Raw genomic sequence first — 17677 nt, 5'->3', positions numbered from 1 at the left:
AGTGAGTGCGTGCGTGCGTGCGTGCGTGCCTCTTGGTCGCGACACGTCACGTCACTGAAGCGTGCTGCGGTAATGTCCGTCGGAACGTAATGTAACTGTGTGTGTGTGTGTGTGTGTGTGTGTGTGTGTGTGTGTGTGTGTGTGTGTGTGTGTGTGTGTGTGTGTGTGTGTGTGGCCTTGGTCATGAAGGCCCATGCCGGTTGAGGGTGCATTGAAGGATTAAAGCGCTAGTGTGTTTGGTTGCTTGAAGGTTAGCGTGGCCAGCTGACGGTTGTGCTGCAGCGGCTGCAGCTGCTGCCTGGCTCCTGTGGTTCTTTTGCATGCCTTGGTTTGTGTCTCCCTCTGATGGTGGCTGACGAGGGCGAGGACGAGAGAGAGTGAGCGAGTGTTTGTCCCAGCAGCAGCAGTAGCGGTTAAGAGGATTAGATGAGATGAGAGGAGATGAGATTAGAGTAAGGACTGCTACGTCTGTCAGGTGCTTAGCAGCCGATCTCGTTGAGCGGGAGGCGGAGGTGCGAACTGCCCCCCCCCCCCCCTGGGGGCGGAGCCATGCAAATGTTTCAGGCCGCGCCGCCACGATCCCGGCGGGCCTCGTCGAGACAGAGGGCGGGCGGGCGGGCAGGCAGGAGACGGAGAGAGGGGAGAGTGTGCGAGCCGGTGGTGCTCGGCTTGGACGCAGGGGTGGTGCGGGCGGTCCTTTCCAGCCGTGGCTGCCGGCGCAGGGCTGCAGTCCGGCGCGGGGATCCGCAGAGGGAGTGCCCTGGGGGTTGGTGGGTGGCGGGCGTGCAGCGGGCGGAAGGGAGGCCCGGGGCCCGCGTGGCAGCTCGCTGCGACTGTGCGGAGCCTGGGTGGCGGGCCCGAGCCGGGCCCGCCGCCCTCTTCGGGTTATCGCTTCTCGGCCTTTTGGCTAAGATCAAGTGTAGTATCTGTTCTTATCAGTTTAATATCTGATACGTCCCCTATCTGGGGACCATATATTAAATGGATTTTTAGAACAGGGAGATGGAAGAAGAGCTTGCTCTGTCCACTCCACGCATTGACCTGGTATTGCAGTACCTCCAGGACCGGTGCACCTCTCTTATCAGTGACCAAAAGCAGAACCCAACCCAACCCAGCAAAGCAAAGCAAATCCGAGCGGAGCAACGATCCGAGGAAGGGCCGAGCGACCCGGGGAGCAGCGGCAGCAGTCCAGGGTCGGTCGGCCGGTGGGTCGGTTGCTTCCTTCCTTCCTTTCTTTCCTCCCAGCTCGTCGCTGTTGCAGGCCAGTGAGTGCGTGCGTGCCTCTTGGTCGCGACACGTCACGTCACTGAAGCGTGCTGCGGTAATGTCCGTCGGAACGTAATGTAACTGTGTGTGTGTGTGTGTGTGTGTGTGTGTGTGTGTGGCCTTGGTCATGAAGGCCCATGCCGGTTGAGGGTGCATTGAAGGATTAAAGCGCTAGTGTGTTTGGTTGCTTGAAGGTTAGCGTGGCCAGCTGACGGTTGTGCTGCAGCGGCTGCAGCTGCTGCCTGGCTCCTGTGGTTCTTTTGCATGCCTTGGTTTGTGTCTCCCTCTGATGGTGGCTGACGAGGGCGAGGACGAGAGAGAGTGAGCGAGTGTTTGTCCCAGCAGCAGCAGTAGCGGTTAAGAGGATTAGATGAGATGAGAGGAGATGAGATTAGAGTAAGGACTGCTACGTCTGTCAGGTGCTTAGCAGCCGATCTCGTTGAGCGGGAGGCGGAGGTGCGAACTGCCCCCCCCCCCCCTGGGGGCGGAGCCATGCAAATGTTTCAGGCCGCGCCGCCACGATCCCGGCGGGCCTCGTCGAGACAGAGGGCGGGCGGGCGGGCAGGCAGGAGACGGAGAGAGGGGAGAGTGTGCGAGCCGGTGGTGCTCGGCTTGGACGCAGGGGTGGTGCGGGCGGTCCTTTCCAGCCGTGGCTGCCGGCGCAGGGCTGCAGTCCGGCGCGGGGATCCGCAGAGGGAGTGCCCTGGGGGTTGGTGGGTGGCGGGCGTGCAGCGGGCGGAAGGGAGGCCCGGGGCCCGCGTGGCAGCTCGCTGCGACTGTGCGGAGCCTGGGTGGCGGGCCCGAGCCGGGCCCGCCGCCCTCTTCGGGTTATCGCTTCTCGGCCTTTTGGCTAAGATCAAGTGTAGTATCTGTTCTTATCAGTTTAATATCTGATACGTCCCCTATCTGGGGACCATATATTAAATGGATTTTTAGAACAGGGAGATGGAAGAAGAGCTTGCTCTGTCCACTCCACGCATTGACCTGGTATTGCAGTACCTCCAGGACCGGTGCACCTCTCTTATCAGTGACCAAAAGCAGAACCCAACCCAACCCAGCAAAGCAAAGCAAATCCGAGCGGAGCAACGATCCGAGGAAGGGCCGAGCGACCCGGGGAGCAGCGGCAGCAGTCCAGGGTCGGTCGGCCGGTGGGTCGGTTGCTTCCTTCCTTCCTTTCTTTCCTCCCAGCTCGTCGCTGTTGCAGGCCAGTGAGTGCGTGCGTGCGTGCGTGCGTGCCTCTTGGTCGCGACACGTCACGTCACTGAAGCGTGCTGCGGTAATGTCCGTCGGAACGTAATGTAACTGTGTGTGTGTGTGTGTGTGTGTGTGTGTGTGTGTGTGTGTGTGTGTGTGTGTGTGTGTGTGTGTGTGTGTGTGTGTGTGTGTGGCCTTGGTCATGAAGGCCCATGCCGGTTGAGGGTGCATTGAAGGATTAAAGCGCTAGTGTGTTTGGTTGCTTGAAGGTTAGCGTGGCCAGCTGACGGTTGTGCTGCAGCGGCTGCAGCTGCTGCCTGGCTCCTGTGGTTCTTTTGCATGCCTTGGTTTGTGTCTCCCTCTGATGGTGGCTGACGAGGGCGAGGACGAGAGAGAGTGAGCGAGTGTTTGTCCCAGCAGCAGCAGTAGCGGTTAAGAGGATTAGATGAGATGAGAGGAGATGAGATTAGAGTAAGGACTGCTACGTCTGTCAGGTGCTTAGCAGCCGATCTCGTTGAGCGGGAGGCGGAGGTGCGAACTGCCCCCCCCCCCCCTGGGGGCGGAGCCATGCAAATGTTTCAGGCCGCGCCGCCACGATCCCGGCGGGCCTCGTCGAGACAGAGGGCGGGCGGGCGGGCAGGCAGGAGACGGAGAGAGGGGAGAGTGTGCGAGCCGGTGGTGCTCGGCTTGGACGCAGGGGTGGTGCGGGCGGTCCTTTCCAGCCGTGGCTGCCGGCGCAGGGCTGCAGTCCGGCGCGGGGATCCGCAGAGGGAGTGCCCTGGGGGTTGGTGGGTGGCGGGCGTGCAGCGGGCGGAAGGGAGGCCCGGGGCCCGCGTGGCAGCTCGCTGCGACTGTGCGGAGCCTGGGTGGCGGGCCCGAGCCGGGCCCGCCGCCCTCTTCGGGTTATCGCTTCTCGGCCTTTTGGCTAAGATCAAGTGTAGTTCCCTTCGGACAGGGGGGGGACTATGCTGATCCTCTGGCCTTAGGGTTCGGGAAAGCACGAAGCCCGAGGTGCTTAAATTGCCCTGACGCAAGTCGGAGTTACCGTGTGCAGACTTGCACGCCGCTGCACACGGTAAATGCACATTTTTTGCACCGGCGGATCTTCACACTCCCTCCATCGCACCATCAGGGCATGGAGTGGAATTTATTTTTGAACCTGGCTGGGTCAGTCATGGCCCGCCCCTAAATTATTTATTTATTTATCACAATGTGTTTTAAGCACGTGTGCCCATTAATTTCGATTGGATTTTCACGGTCACCAAACCTTTAAGCGAGGCCACGTTCACGATTTGGTTTTTTCGATTTGGCACTTTTGTTTTCGGACACTATCTTTCGGTAGTGAAGCCAAGGGGGCTACTTCCCGATGGGAGTGCCCCATGGCGATGGGGTCTCACCCTTCGGGGAGAGTCCTAAGATCCGACCCTCCCATGGGGGGGGGGAGGAATTTGTCTGGGTTCCCCTTGTGGGGACCCAGTTTCGTATATGGCTTCCGCTGCCTCTTAGGAGCACGGAAAGCAGCACCCAAAGGAGCACGCACCTCGGGCTTCAAAAAAAAAAAAAAAAAAAAAAAAAAAAAAAAAAAAAAAAAAAAAAAAAAAAAAAAAAAATCTGTTCTTATCAGTTTAATATCTGATACGTCCCCTATCTGGGGACCATATATTAAATGGATTTTTAGAACAGGGAGATGGAAGAAGAGCTTGCTCTGTCCACTCCACGCATTGACCTGGTATTGCAGTACCTCCAGGACCGGTGCACCTCTCTTATCAGTGACCAAAAGCAGAACCCAACCCAACCCAGCAAAGCAAAGCAAATCCGAGCGGAGCAACGATCCGAGGAAGGGCCGAGCGACCCGGGGAGCAGCGGCAGCAGTCCAGGGTCGGTCGGCCGGTGGGTCGGTTGCTTCCTTCCTTCCTTTCTTTCCTCCCAGCTCGTCGCTGTTGCAGGCCAGTGAGTGCGTGCGTGCCTCTTGGTCGCGACACGTCACGTCACTGAAGCGTGCTGCGGTAATGTCCGTCGGAACGTAATGTAACTGTGTGTGTGTGTGTGTGTGTGTGTGTGTGTGTGTGGCCTTGGTCATGAAGGCCCATGCCGGTTGAGGGTGCATTGAAGGATTAAAGCGCTAGTGTGTTTGGTTGCTTGAAGGTTAGCGTGGCCAGCTGACGGTTGTGCTGCAGCGGCTGCAGCTGCTGCCTGGCTCCTGTGGTTCTTTTGCATGCCTTGGTTTGTGTCTCCCTCTGATGGTGGCTGACGAGGGCGAGGACGAGAGAGAGTGAGCGAGTGTTTGTCCCAGCAGCAGCAGTAGCGGTTAAGAGGATTAGATGAGATGAGAGGAGATGAGATTAGAGTAAGGACTGCTACGTCTGTCAGGTGCTTAGCAGCCGATCTCGTTGAGCGGGAGGCGGAGGTGCGAACTGCCCCCCCCCCCCTGGGGGCGGAGCCATGCAAATGTTTCAGGCCGCGCCGCCACGATCCCGGCGGGCCTCGTCGAGACAGAGGGCGGGCGGGCGGGCAGGCAGGAGACGGAGAGAGGGGAGAGTGTGCGAGCCGGTGGTGCTCGGCTTGGACGCAGGGGTGGTGCGGGCGGTCCTTTCCAGCCGTGGCTGCCGGCGCAGGGCTGCAGTCCGGCGCGGGGATCCGCAGAGGGAGTGCCCTGGGGGTTGGTGGGTGGCGGGCGTGCAGCGGGCGGAAGGGAGGCCCGGGGCCCGCGTGGCAGCTCGCTGCGACTGTGCGGAGCCTGGGTGGCGGGCCCGAGCCGGGCCCGCCGCCCTCTTCGGGTTATCGCTTCTCGGCCTTTTGGCTAAGATCAAGTGTAGTATCTGTTCTTATCAGTTTAATATCTGATACGTCCCCTATCTGGGGACCATATATTAAATGGATTTTTAGAACAGGGAGATGGAAGAAGAGCTTGCTCTGTCCACTCCACGCATTGACCTGGTATTGCAGTACCTCCAGGACCGGTGCACCTCTCTTATCAGTGACCAAAAGCAGAACCCAACCCAACCCAGCAAAGCAAAGCAAATCCGAGCGGAGCAACGATCCGAGGAAGGGCCGAGCGACCCGGGGAGCAGCGGCAGCAGTCCAGGGTCGGTCGGCCGGTGGGTCGGTTGCTTCCTTCCTTCCTTTCTTTCCTCCCAGCTCGTCGCTGTTGCAGGCCAGTGAGTGCGTGCGTGCGTGCGTGCGTGCCTCTTGGTCGCGACACGTCACGTCACTGAAGCGTGCTGCGGTAATGTCCGTCGGAACGTAATGTAACTGTGTGTGTGTGTGTGTGTGTGTGTGTGTGTGTGTGTGTGTGTGTGTGTGTGTGTGTGTGTGTGTGTGTGTGTGGCCTTGGTCATGAAGGCCCATGCCGGTTGAGGGTGCATTGAAGGATTAAAGCGCTAGTGTGTTTGGTTGCTTGAAGGTTAGCGTGGCCAGCTGACGGTTGTGCTGCAGCGGCTGCAGCTGCTGCCTGGCTCCTGTGGTTCTTTTGCATGCCTTGGTTTGTGTCTCCCTCTGATGGTGGCTGACGAGGGCGAGGACGAGAGAGAGTGAGCGAGTGTTTGTCCCAGCAGCAGCAGTAGCGGTTAAGAGGATTAGATGAGATGAGAGGAGATGAGATTAGAGTAAGGACTGCTACGTCTGTCAGGTGCTTAGCAGCCGATCTCGTTGAGCGGGAGGCGGAGGTGCGAACTGCCCCCCCCCCCCCTGGGGGCGGAGCCATGCAAATGTTTCAGGCCGCGCCGCCACGATCCCGGCGGGCCTCGTCGAGACAGAGGGCGGGCGGGCGGGCAGGCAGGAGACGGAGAGAGGGGAGAGTGTGCGAGCCGGTGGTGCTCGGCTTGGACGCAGGGGTGGTGCGGGCGGTCCTTTCCAGCCGTGGCTGCCGGCGCAGGGCTGCAGTCCGGCGCGGGGATCCGCAGAGGGAGTGCCCTGGGGGTTGGTGGGTGGCGGGCGTGCAGCGGGCGGAAGGGAGGCCCGGGGCCCGCGTGGCAGCTCGCTGCGACTGTGCGGAGCCTGGGTGGCGGGCCCGAGCCGGGCCCGCCGCCCTCTTCGGGTTATCGCTTCTCGGCCTTTTGGCTAAGATCAAGTGTAGTATCTGTTCTTATCAGTTTAATATCTGATACGTCCCCTATCTGGGGACCATATATTAAATGGATTTTTAGAACAGGGAGATGGAAGAAGAGCTTGCTCTGTCCACTCCACGCATTGACCTGGTATTGCAGTACCTCCAGGACCGGTGCACCTCTCTTATCAGTGACCAAAAGCAGAACCCAACCCAACCCAGCAAAGCAAAGCAAATCCGAGCGGAGCAACGATCCGAGGAAGGGCCGAGCGACCCGGGGAGCAGCGGCAGCAGTCCAGGGTCGGTCGGCCGGTGGGTCGGTTGCTTCCTTCCTTCCTTTCTTTCCTCCCAGCTCGTCGCTGTTGCAGGCCAGTGAGTGCGTGCGTGCCTCTTGGTCGCGACACGTCACGTCACTGAAGCGTGCTGCGGTAATGTCCGTCGGAACGTAATGTAACTGTGTGTGTGTGTGTGTGTGTGTGTGTGTGTGTGTGGCCTTGGTCATGAAGGCCCATGCCGGTTGAGGGTGCATTGAAGGATTAAAGCGCTAGTGTGTTTGGTTGCTTGAAGGTTAGCGTGGCCAGCTGACGGTTGTGCTGCAGCGGCTGCAGCTGCTGCCTGGCTCCTGTGGTTCTTTTGCATGCCTTGGTTTGTGTCTCCCTCTGATGGTGGCTGACGAGGGCGAGGACGAGAGAGAGTGAGCGAGTGTTTGTCCCAGCAGCAGCAGTAGCGGTTAAGAGGATTAGATGAGATGAGAGGAGATGAGATTAGAGTAAGGACTGCTACGTCTGTCAGGTGCTTAGCAGCCGATCTCGTTGAGCGGGAGGCGGAGGTGCGAACTGCCCCCCCCCCCCCTGGGGGCGGAGCCATGCAAATGTTTCAGGCCGCGCCGCCACGATCCCGGCGGGCCTCGTCGAGACAGAGGGCGGGCGGGCGGGCAGGCAGGAGACGGAGAGAGGGGAGAGTGTGCGAGCCGGTGGTGCTCGGCTTGGACGCAGGGGTGGTGCGGGCGGTCCTTTCCAGCCGTGGCTGCCGGCGCAGGGCTGCAGTCCGGCGCGGGGATCCGCAGAGGGAGTGCCCTGGGGGTTGGTGGGTGGCGGGCGTGCAGCGGGCGGAAGGGAGGCCCGGGGCCCGCGTGGCAGCTCGCTGCGACTGTGCGGAGCCTGGGTGGCGGGCCCGAGCCGGGCCCGCCGCCCTCTTCGGGTTATCGCTTCTCGGCCTTTTGGCTAAGATCAAGTGTAGTATCTGTTCTTATCAGTTTAATATCTGATACGTCCCCTATCTGGGGACCATATATTAAATGGATTTTTAGAACAGGGAGATGGAAGAAGAGCTTGCTCTGTCCACTCCACGCATTGACCTGGTATTGCAGTACCTCCAGGACCGGTGCACCTCTCTTATCAGTGACCAAAAGCAGAACCCAACCCAACCCAGCAAAGCAAAGCAAATCCGAGCGGAGCAACGATCCGAGGAAGGGCCGAGCGACCCGGGGAGCAGCGGCAGCAGTCCAGGGTCGGTCGGCCGGTGGGTCGGTTGCTTCCTTCCTTCCTTTCTTTCCTCCCAGCTCGTCGCTGTTGCAGGCCAGTGAGTGCGTGCGTGCCTCTTGGTCGCGACACGTCACGTCACTGAAGCGTGCTGCGGTAATGTCCGTCGGAACGTAATGTAACTGTGTGTGTGTGTGTGTGTGTGTGTGTGTGTGTGTGGCCTTGGTCATGAAGGCCCATGCCGGTTGAGGGTGCATTGAAGGATTAAAGCGCTAGTGTGTTTGGTTGCTTGAAGGTTAGCGTGGCCAGCTGACGGTTGTGCTGCAGCGGCTGCAGCTGCTGCCTGGCTCCTGTGGTTCTTTTGCATGCCTTGGTTTGTGTCTCCCTCTGATGGTGGCTGACGAGGGCGAGGACGAGAGAGAGTGAGCGAGTGTTTGTCCCAGCAGCAGCAGTAGCGGTTAAGAGGATTAGATGAGATGAGAGGAGATGAGATTAGAGTAAGGACTGCTACGTCTGTCAGGTGCTTAGCAGCCGATCTCGTTGAGCGGGAGGCGGAGGTGCGAACTGCCCCCCCCCCCCCTGGGGGCGGAGCCATGCAAATGTTTCAGGCCGCGCCGCCACGATCCCGGCGGGCCTCGTCGAGACAGAGGGCGGGCGGGCGGGCAGGCAGGAGACGGAGAGAGGGGAGAGTGTGCGAGCCGGTGGTGCTCGGCTTGGACGCAGGGGTGGTGCGGGCGGTCCTTTCCAGCCGTGGCTGCCGGCGCAGGGCTGCAGTCCGGCGCGGGGATCCGCAGAGGGAGTGCCCTGGGGGTTGGTGGGTGGCGGGCGTGCAGCGGGCGGAAGGGAGGCCCGGGGCCCGCGTGGCAGCTCGCTGCGACTGTGCGGAGCCTGGGTGGCGGGCCCGAGCCGGGCCCGCCGCCCTCTTCGGGTTATCGCTTCTCGGCCTTTTGGCTAAGATCAAGTGTAGTATCTGTTCTTATCAGTTTAATATCTGATACGTCCCCTATCTGGGGACCATATATTAAATGGATTTTTAGAACAGGGAGATGGAAGAAGAGCTTGCTCTGTCCACTCCACGCATTGACCTGGTATTGCAGTACCTCCAGGACCGGTGCACCTCTCTTATCAGTGACCAAAAGCAGAACCCAACCCAACCCAGCAAAGCAAAGCAAATCCGAGCGGAGCAACGATCCGAGGAAGGGCCGAGCGACCCGGGGAGCAGCGGCAGCAGTCCAGGGTCGGTCGGCCGGTGGGTCGGTTGCTTCCTTCCTTCCTTTCTTTCCTCCCAGCTCGTCGCTGTTGCAGGCCAGTGAGTGCGTGCGTGCCTCTTGGTCGCGACACGTCACGTCACTGAAGCGTGCTGCGGTAATGTCCGTCGGAACGTAATGTAACTGTGTGTGTGTGTGTGTGTGTGTGTGTGTGTGTGTGGCCTTGGTCATGAAGGCCCATGCCGGTTGAGGGTGCATTGAAGGATTAAAGCGCTAGTGTGTTTGGTTGCTTGAAGGTTAGCGTGGCCAGCTGACGGTTGTGCTGCAGCGGCTGCAGCTGCTGCCTGGCTCCTGTGGTTCTTTTGCATGCCTTGGTTTGTGTCTCCCTCTGATGGTGGCTGACGAGGGCGAGGACGAGAGAGAGTGAGCGAGTGTTTGTCCCAGCAGCAGCAGTAGCGGTTAAGAGGATTAGATGAGATGAGAGGAGATGAGATTAGAGTAAGGACTGCTACGTCTGTCAGGTGCTTAGCAGCCGATCTCGTTGAGCGGGAGGCGGAGGTGCGAACTGCCCCCCCCCCCCCTGGGGGCGGAGCCATGCAAATGTTTCAGGCCGCGCCGCCACGATCCCGGCGGGCCTCGTCGAGACAGAGGGCGGGCGGGCGGGCAGGCAGGAGACGGAGAGAGGGGAGAGTGTGCGAGCCGGTGGTGCTCGGCTTGGACGCAGGGGTGGTGCGGGCGGTCCTTTCCAGCCGTGGCTGCCGGCGCAGGGCTGCAGTCCGGCGCGGGGATCCGCAGAGGGAGTGCCCTGGGGGTTGGTGGGTGGCGGGCGTGCAGCGGGCGGAAGGGAGGCCCGGGGCCCGCGTGGCAGCTCGCTGCGACTGTGCGGAGCCTGGGTGGCGGGCCCGAGCCGGGCCCGCCGCCCTCTTCGGGTTATCGCTTCTCGGCCTTTTGGCTAAGATCAAGTGTAGTATCTGTTCTTATCAGTTTAATATCTGATACGTCCCCTATCTGGGGACCATATATTAAATGGATTTTTAGAACAGGGAGATGGAAGAAGAGCTTGCTCTGTCCACTCCACGCATTGACCTGGTATTGCAGTACCTCCAGGACCGGTGCACCTCTCTTATCAGTGACCAAAAGCAGAACCCAACCCAACCCAGCAAAGCAAAGCAAATCCGAGCGGAGCAACGATCCGAGGAAGGGCCGAGCGACCCGGGGAGCAGCGGCAGCAGTCCAGGGTCGGTCGGCCGGTGGGTCGGTTGCTTCCTTCCTTCCTTTCTTTCCTCCCAGCTCGTCGCTGTTGCAGGCCAGTGAGTGCGTGCGTGCCTCTTGGTCGCGACACGTCACGTCACTGAAGCGTGCTGCGGTAATGTCCGTCGGAACGTAATGTAACTGTGTGTGTGTGTGTGTGTGTGTGTGTGTGTGTGTGGCCTTGGTCATGAAGGCCCATGCCGGTTGAGGGTGCATTGAAGGATTAAAGCGCTAGTGTGTTTGGTTGCTTGAAGGTTAGCGTGGCCAGCTGACGGTTGTGCTGCAGCGGCTGCAGCTGCTGCCTGGCTCCTGTGGTTCTTTTGCATGCCTTGGTTTGTGTCTCCCTCTGATGGTGGCTGACGAGGGCGAGGACGAGAGAGAGTGAGCGAGTGTTTGTCCCAGCAGCAGCAGTAGCGGTTAAGAGGATTAGATGAGATGAGAGGAGATGAGATTAGAGTAAGGACTGCTACGTCTGTCAGGTGCTTAGCAGCCGATCTCGTTGAGCGGGAGGCGGAGGTGCGAACTGCCCCCCCCCCCCCTGGGGGCGGAGCCATGCAAATGTTTCAGGCCGCGCCGCCACGATCCCGGCGGGCCTCGTCGAGACAGAGGGCGGGCGGGCGGGCAGGCAGGAGACGGAGAGAGGGGAGAGTGTGCGAGCCGGTGGTGCTCGGCTTGGACGCAGGGGTGGTGCGGGCGGTCCTTTCCAGCCGTGGCTGCCGGCGCAGGGCTGCAGTCCGGCGCGGGGATCCGCAGAGGGAGTGCCCTGGGGGTTGGTGGGTGGCGGGCGTGCAGCGGGCGGAAGGGAGGCCCGGGGCCCGCGTGGCAGCTCGCTGCGACTGTGCGGAGCCTGGGTGGCGGGCCCGAGCCGGGCCCGCCGCCCTCTTCGGGTTATCGCTTCTCGGCCTTTTGGCTAAGATCAAGTGTAGTATCTGTTCTTATCAGTTTAATATCTGATACGTCCCCTATCTGGGGACCATATATTAAATGGATTTTTAGAACAGGGAGATGGAAGAAGAGCTTGCTCTGTCCACTCCACGCATTGACCTGGTATTGCAGTACCTCCAGGACCGGTGCACCTCTCTTATCAGTGACCAAAAGCAGAACCCAACCCAACCCAGCAAAGCAAAGCAAATCCGAGCGGAGCAACGATCCGAGGAAGGGCCGAGCGACCCGGGGAGCAGCGGCAGCAGTCCAGGGTCGGTCGGCCGGTGGGTCGGTTGCTTCCTTCCTTCCTTTCTTTCCTCCCAGCTCGTCGCTGTTGCAGGCCAGTGAGTGCGTGCGTGCGTGCGTGCGTGCCTCTTGGTCGCGACACGTCACGTCACTGAAGCGTGCTGCGGTAATGTCCGTCGGAACGTAATGTAACTGTGTGTGTGTGTGTGTGTGTGTGTGTGTGTGTGTGTGTGTGTGTGTGTGTGTGTGTGTGTGTGTGTGTGTGTGTGTGTGTGTGTGTGTGTGGCCTTGGTCATGAAGGCCCATGCCGGTTGAGGGTGCATTGAAGGATTAAAGCGCTAGTGTGTTTGGTTGCTTGAAGGTTAGCGTGGCCAGCTGACGGTTGTGCTGCAGCGGCTGCAGCTGCTGCCTGGCTCCTGTGGTTCTTTTGCATGCCTTGGTTTGTGTCTCCCTCTGATGGTGGCTGACGAGGGCGAGGACGAGAGAGAGTGAGCGAGTGTTTGTCCCAGCAGCAGCAGTAGCGGTTAAGAGGATTAGATGAGATGAGAGGAGATGAGATTAGAGTAAGGACTGCTACGTCTGTCAGGTGCTTAGCAGGATCTCGTTGAGCGGGAGGCGGAGGTGCGAACTGCCCCCCCCCCCCCCTGGGGGCGGAGCCATGCAAATGTTTCAGGCCGCGCCGCCACGATCCCGGCGGGCCTCGTCGAGACAGAGGGCGGGCGGGCGGGCAGGCAGGAGACGGAGAGAGGGGAGAGTGTGCGAGCCGGTGGTGCTCGGCTTGGACGCAGGGGTGGTGCGGGCGGTCCTTTCCAGCCGTGGCTGCCGGCGCAGGGCTGCAGTCCGGCGCGGGGATCCGCAGAGGGAGTGCCCTGGGGGTTGGTGGGTGGCGGGCGTGCAGCGGGCGGAAGGGAGGCCCGGGGCCCGCGTGGCAGCTCGCTGCGACTGTGCGGAGCCTGGGTGGCGGGCCCGAGCCGGGCCCGCCGCCCTCTTCGGGTTATCGCTTCTCGGCCTTTTGGCTAAGATCAAGTGTAGTATCTGTTCTTATCAGTTTAATATCTGATACGTCCCCTATCTGGGGACCATATATTAAATGGATTTTTAGAACAGGGAGATGGAAGAAGAGCTTGCTCTGTCCACTCCACGCATTGACCTGGTATTGCAGTACCTCCAGGACCGGTGCACCTCTCTTATCAGTGACCAAAAGCAGAACCCAACCCAACCCAGCAAAGCAAAGCAAATCCGAGCGGAGCAACGATCCGAGGAAGGGCCGAGCGACCCGGGGAGCAGCGGCAGCAGTCCAGGGTCGGTCGGCCGGTGGGTCGGTTGCTTCCTTCCTTCCTTTCTTTCCTCCCAGCTCGTCGCTGTTGCAGGCCAGTGAGTGCGTGCGTGCGTGCGTGCGTGCCTCTTGGTCGCGACACGTCACGTCACTGAAGCGTGCTGCGGTAATGTCCGTCGGAACGTAATGTAACTGTGTGTGTGTGTGTGTGTGTGTGTGTGTGTGTGTGTGTGTGTGTGTGTGTGTGTGTGTGTGTGTGTGTGTGTGTGTGTGTGTGTGTGGCCTTGGTCATGAAGGCCCATGCCGGTTGAGGGTGCATTGAAGGATTAAAGCGCTAGTGTGTTTGGTTGCTTGAAGGTTAGCGTGGCCAGCTGACGGTTGTGCTGCAGCGGCTGCAGCTGCTGCCTGGCTCCTGTGGTTCTTTTGCATGCCTTGGTTTGTGTCTCCCTCTGATGGTGGCTGACGAGGGCGAGGACGAGAGAGAGTGAGCGAGTGTTTGTCCCAGCAGCAGCAGTAGCGGTTAAGAGGATTAGATGAGATGAGAGGAGATGAGATTAGAGTAAGGACTGCTACGTCTGTCAGGTGCTTAGCAGCCGATCTCGTTGAGCGGGAGGCGGAGGTGCGAACTGCCCCCCCCCCCCCTGGGGGCGGAGCCATGCAAATGTTTCAGGCCGCGCCGCCACGATCCCGGCGGGCCTCGTCGAGACAGAGGGCGGGCGGGCGGGCAGGCAGGAGACGGAGAGAGGGGAGAGTGTGCGAGCCGGTGGTGCTCGGCTTGGACGCAGGGGTGGTGCGGGCGGTCCTTTCCAGCCGTGGCTGCCGGCGCAGGGCTGCAGTCCGGCGCGGGGATCCGCAGAGGGAGTGCCCTGGGGGTTGGTGGGTGGCGGGCGTGCAGCGGGCGGAAGGGAGGCCCGGGGCCCGCGTGGCAGCTCGCTGCGACTGTGCGGAGCCTGGGTGGCGGGCCCGAGCCGGGCCCGCCGCCCTCTTCGGGTTATCGCTTCTCGGCCTTTTGGCTAAGATCAAGTGTAGTATCTGTTCTTATCAGTTTAATATCTGATACGTCCCCTATCTGGGGACCATATATTAAATGGATTTTTAGAACAGGGAGATGGAAGAAGAGCTTGCTCTGTCCACTCCACGCATTGACCTGGTATTGCAGTACCTCCAGGACCGGTGCACCTCTCTTATCAGTGACCAAAAGCAGAACCCAACCCAACCCAGCAAAGCAAAGCAAATCCGAGCGGAGCAACGATCCGAGGAAGGGCCGAGCGACCCGGGGAGCAGCGGCAGCAGTCCAGGGTCGGTCGGCCGGTGGGTCGGTTGCTTCCTTCCTTCCTTTCTTTCCTCCCAGCTCGTCGCTGTTGCAGGCCAGTGAGTGCGTGCGTGCGTGCGTGCGTGCCTCTTGGTCGCGACACGTCACGTCACTGAAGCGTGCTGCGGTAATGTCCGTCGGAACGTAATGTAACTGTGTGTGTGTGTGTGTGTGTGTGTGTGTGTGTGTGTGTGTGTGTGTGTGTGTGTGTGTGTGTGTGTGTGTGTGTGTGTGGCCTTGGTCATGAAGGCCCATGCCGGTTGAGGGTGCATTGAAGGATTAAAGCGCTAGTGTGTTTGGTTGCTTGAAGGTTAGCGTGGCCAGCTGACGGTTGTGCTGCAGCGGCTGCAGCTGCTGCCTGGCTCCTGTGGTTCTTTTGCATGCCTTGGTTTGTGTCTCCCTCTGATGGTGGCTGACGAGGGCGAGGACGAGAGAGAGTGAGCGAGTGTTTGTCCCAGCAGCAGCAGTAGCGGTTAAGAGGATTAGATGAGATGAGAGGAGATGAGATTAGAGTAAGGACTGCTACGTCTGTCAGGTGCTTAGCAGCCGATCTCGTTGAGCGGGAGGCGGAGGTGCGAACTGCCCCCCCCCCCCCTGGGGGCGGAGCCATGCAAATGTTTCAGGCCGCGCCGCCACGATCCCGGCGGGCCTCGTCGAGACAGAGGGCGGGCGGGCGGGCAGGCAGGAGACGGAGAGAGGGGAGAGTGTGCGAGCCGGTGGTGCTCGGCTTGGACGCAGGGGTGGTGCGGGCGGTCCTTTCCAGCCGTGGCTGCCGGCGCAGGGCTGCAGTCCGGCGCGGGGATCCGCAGAGGGAGTGCCCTGGGGGTTGGTGGGTGGCGGGCGTGCAGCGGGCGGAAGGGAGGCCCGGGGCCCGCGTGGCAGCTCGCTGCGACTGTGCGGAGCCTGGGTGGCGGGCCCGAGCCGGGCCCGCCGCCCTCTTCGGGTTATCGCTTCTCGGCCTTTTGGCTAAGATCAAGTGTAGTTCCCTTCGTACAGGGGGGGGACTATGCTGATCCTCTGGCCTTAGGGTTCGGGAAAGCACGAAGCCCGAGGTGCTTAAATTGCCCTGACGCAAGTCGGAGTTACCGTGTGCAGACTTGCACGCCGCTGCACACGGTAAATGCACATTTTTTGCACCGGCGGATCTTCACACTCCCTCCATCGCACCATCAGGGCATGGAGTGGAATTTATTTTTGAACCTGGCTGGGTCAGTCATGGCCCGCCCCTAAATTATTTATTTATTTATCACAATGTGTTTAAGCACGTGTGCCCATTAATTTCGATTGGATTTTCACGGTCACCAAACCTTTAAGCGAGGCCACGTTCACGATTTTGTTTTTCGATTTGGCACTTTTGTTTTCGGACACTATCTTTCGGTAGTGAAGCCAAGGGGGCTACTTCCCGATGGGAGTGCCCCATGGCGATGGGGTCTCACCCTTCGGGGAGAGTCCTAAGATCCGACCCTCCCATGGGGGGGGGGAGGAATTTGTCTGGGTTCCCCTTGTGGGGACCCAGTTTCGTATATGGCTTCCGCTGCCTCTTAGGAGCACGGAAAGCAGCACCCAAAGGAGCACGCACCTCGGGCTTCAAAAAAAAAAAAAAAAAAAAAAAAAAAAAAAAAAAAAAATCTGTTCTTATCAGTTTAATATCTGATACGTCCCCTATCTGGGGACCATATATTAAATGGATTTTTAGAACAGGGAGATGGAAGAAGAGCTTGCTCTGTCCACTCCACGCATTGACCTGGTATTGCAGTACCTCCAGGACCGGTGCACCTCTCTTATCAGTGACCAAAAGCAGAACCCAACCCAACCCAGCAAAGCAAAGCAAATCCGAGCGGAGCAACGATCCGAGGAAGGGCCGAGCGACCCGGGGAGCAGCGGCAGCAGTCCAGGGTCGGTCGGCCGGTGGGTCGGTTGCTTCCTTCCTTCCTTTCTTTCCTCCCAGCTCGTCGCTGTTGCAGGCCAGTGAGTGCGTGCGTGCGTGCGTGCGTGCCTCTTGGTCGCGACACGTCACGTCACTGAAGCGTGCTGCGGTAATGTCCGTCGGAACGTAATGTAACTGTGTGTGTGTGTGTGTGTGTGTGTGTGTGTGTGTGTGTGTGTGTGTGTGTGTGTGTGTGTGTGTGTGTGTGTGTGTGTGGCCTTGGTCATGAAGGCCCATGCCGGTTGAGGGTGCATTGAAGGATTAAAGCGCTAGTGTGTTTGGTTGCTTGAAGGTTAGCGTGGCCAGCTGACGGTTGTGCTGCAGCGGCTGCAGCTGCTGCCTGGCTCCTGTGGTTCTTTTGCATGCCTTGGTTTGTGTCTCCCTCTGATGGTGGCTGACGAGGGCGAGGACGAGAGAGAGTGAGCGAGTGTTTGTCCCAGCAGCAGCAGTAGCGGTTAAGAGGATTAGATGAGATGAGAGGAGATGAGATTAGAGTAAGGACTGCTACGTCTGTCAGGTGCTTAGCAGCCGATCTCGTTGAGCGGGAGGCGGAGGTGCGAACTGCCCCCCCCCCCCCTGGGGGCGGAGCCATGCAAATGTTTCAGGCCGCGCCGCCACGATCCCGGCGGGCCTCGTCGAGACAGAGGGCGGGCGGGCGGGCAGGCAGGAGACGGAGAGAGGGGAGAGTGTGCGAGCCGGTGGTGCTCGGCTTGGACGCAGGGGTGGTGCGGGCGGTCCTTTCCAGCCGTGGCTGCCGGCGCAGGGCTGCAGTCCGGCGCGGGGATCCGCAGAGGGAGTGCCCTGGGGGTTGGTGGGTGGCGGGCGTGCAGCGGGCGGAAGGGAGGCCCGGGGCCCGCGTGGCAGCTCGCTGCGACTGTGCGGAGCCTGGGTGGCGGGCCCGAGCCGGGCCCGCCGCCCTCTTCGGGTTATCGCTTCTCGGCCTTTTGGCTAAGATCAAGTGTAGTATCTGTTCTTATCAGTTTAATATCTGATACGTCCCCTATCTGGGGACCATATATTAAATGGATTTTTAGAACAGGGAGATGGAAGAAGAGCTTGCTCTGTCCACTCCACGCATTGACCTGGTATTGCAGTACCTCCAGGACCGGTGCACCTCTCTTATCAGTGACCAAAAGCAGAACCCAACCCAACCCAGCAAAGCAAAGCAAATCCGAGCGGAGCAACGATCCGAGGAAGGGCCGAGCGACCCGGGGAGCAGCGGCAGCAGTCCAGGGTCGGTCGGCCGGTGGGTCGGTTGCTTCCTTCCTTCCTTTCTTTCCTCCCAGCTCGTCGCTGTTGCAGGCCAGTGAGTGCGTGCGTGCCTCTTGGTCGCGACACGTCACGTCACTGAAGCGTGCTGCGGTAATGTCCGTCGGAACGTAATGTAACTGTGTGTGTGTGTGTGTGTGTGTGTGTGTGTGTGTGGCCTTGGTCATGAAGGCCCATGCCGGTTGAGGGTGCATTGAAGGATTAAAGCGCTAGTGTGTTTGGTTGCTTGAAGGTTAGCGTGGCCAGCTGACGGTTGTGCTGCAGCGGCTGCAGCTGCT

At 60.1% G+C, this 17677-nt stretch overlaps 12 non-coding genes and 1 pseudogene across 12 annotated transcripts; all 13 read left to right on the top strand.

Moving 5' to 3' along the window:
* The first annotated feature begins 887 nt into the window (after positions 1–887).
* Positions 888–1078, top strand: LOC149278611 (U2 spliceosomal RNA). The gene has a single exon (XR_016278669.1). It is a non-coding gene; the product is annotated as a U2 spliceosomal RNA (small nuclear RNA).
* A 1018-nt stretch (positions 1079–2096) lies between these two features.
* On the top strand, positions 2097–2287 carry LOC149278610 (U2 spliceosomal RNA). The gene has a single exon (XR_016278667.1). It is a non-coding gene; the product is annotated as a U2 spliceosomal RNA (small nuclear RNA).
* Positions 2288–4051: 1764 nt separating this feature from the next.
* Positions 4052–4223, top strand: LOC149278609 (U2 spliceosomal RNA; annotated as a pseudogene).
* Positions 4224–5240: 1017 nt separating this feature from the next.
* On the top strand, positions 5241–5431 carry LOC149278608 (U2 spliceosomal RNA). The gene has a single exon (XR_016278666.1). It is a non-coding gene; the product is annotated as a U2 spliceosomal RNA (small nuclear RNA).
* Positions 5432–6499: 1068 nt separating this feature from the next.
* On the top strand, positions 6500–6690 carry LOC149278607 (U2 spliceosomal RNA). The gene has a single exon (XR_016278665.1). It is a non-coding gene; the product is annotated as a U2 spliceosomal RNA (small nuclear RNA).
* A 1018-nt stretch (positions 6691–7708) lies between these two features.
* On the top strand, positions 7709–7899 carry LOC149278606 (U2 spliceosomal RNA). The gene has a single exon (XR_016278664.1). It is a non-coding gene; the product is annotated as a U2 spliceosomal RNA (small nuclear RNA).
* A 1018-nt stretch (positions 7900–8917) lies between these two features.
* Positions 8918–9108, top strand: LOC149278605 (U2 spliceosomal RNA). Its single transcript, XR_016278663.1, has one exon. It is a non-coding gene; the product is annotated as a U2 spliceosomal RNA (small nuclear RNA).
* A 1018-nt stretch (positions 9109–10126) lies between these two features.
* On the top strand, positions 10127–10317 carry LOC149278604 (U2 spliceosomal RNA). Its single transcript, XR_016278662.1, has one exon. It is a non-coding gene; the product is annotated as a U2 spliceosomal RNA (small nuclear RNA).
* A 1018-nt stretch (positions 10318–11335) lies between these two features.
* LOC149278603 (U2 spliceosomal RNA) lies at positions 11336–11526 on the top strand. Its single transcript, XR_016278661.1, has one exon. It is a non-coding gene; the product is annotated as a U2 spliceosomal RNA (small nuclear RNA).
* A 1085-nt stretch (positions 11527–12611) lies between these two features.
* Positions 12612–12802, top strand: LOC149278602 (U2 spliceosomal RNA). Its single transcript, XR_016278660.1, has one exon. It is a non-coding gene; the product is annotated as a U2 spliceosomal RNA (small nuclear RNA).
* Positions 12803–13884: 1082 nt separating this feature from the next.
* Positions 13885–14075, top strand: LOC149278601 (U2 spliceosomal RNA). The gene has a single exon (XR_016278659.1). It is a non-coding gene; the product is annotated as a U2 spliceosomal RNA (small nuclear RNA).
* A 1709-nt stretch (positions 14076–15784) lies between these two features.
* LOC149278600 (U2 spliceosomal RNA) lies at positions 15785–15984 on the top strand. The gene has a single exon (XR_016278720.1). It is a non-coding gene; the product is annotated as a U2 spliceosomal RNA (small nuclear RNA).
* Positions 15985–17058: 1074 nt separating this feature from the next.
* Positions 17059–17249, top strand: LOC149278599 (U2 spliceosomal RNA). Its single transcript, XR_016278658.1, has one exon. It is a non-coding gene; the product is annotated as a U2 spliceosomal RNA (small nuclear RNA).
* The last annotated feature ends 428 nt before the right edge of the window (positions 17250–17677 follow it).

Source organism: Sceloporus occidentalis, unplaced genomic scaffold, assembly GCF_023333645.1.
Source record: "Sceloporus occidentalis isolate IW3139 unplaced genomic scaffold, rSceOcc1.0.p SCAF_188, whole genome shotgun sequence".
Classification (NCBI taxonomy): domain Eukaryota; kingdom Metazoa; phylum Chordata; class Lepidosauria; order Squamata; family Phrynosomatidae; genus Sceloporus; species Sceloporus occidentalis.
This window is presented reverse-complemented; position numbering and strand designations above follow the sequence as displayed.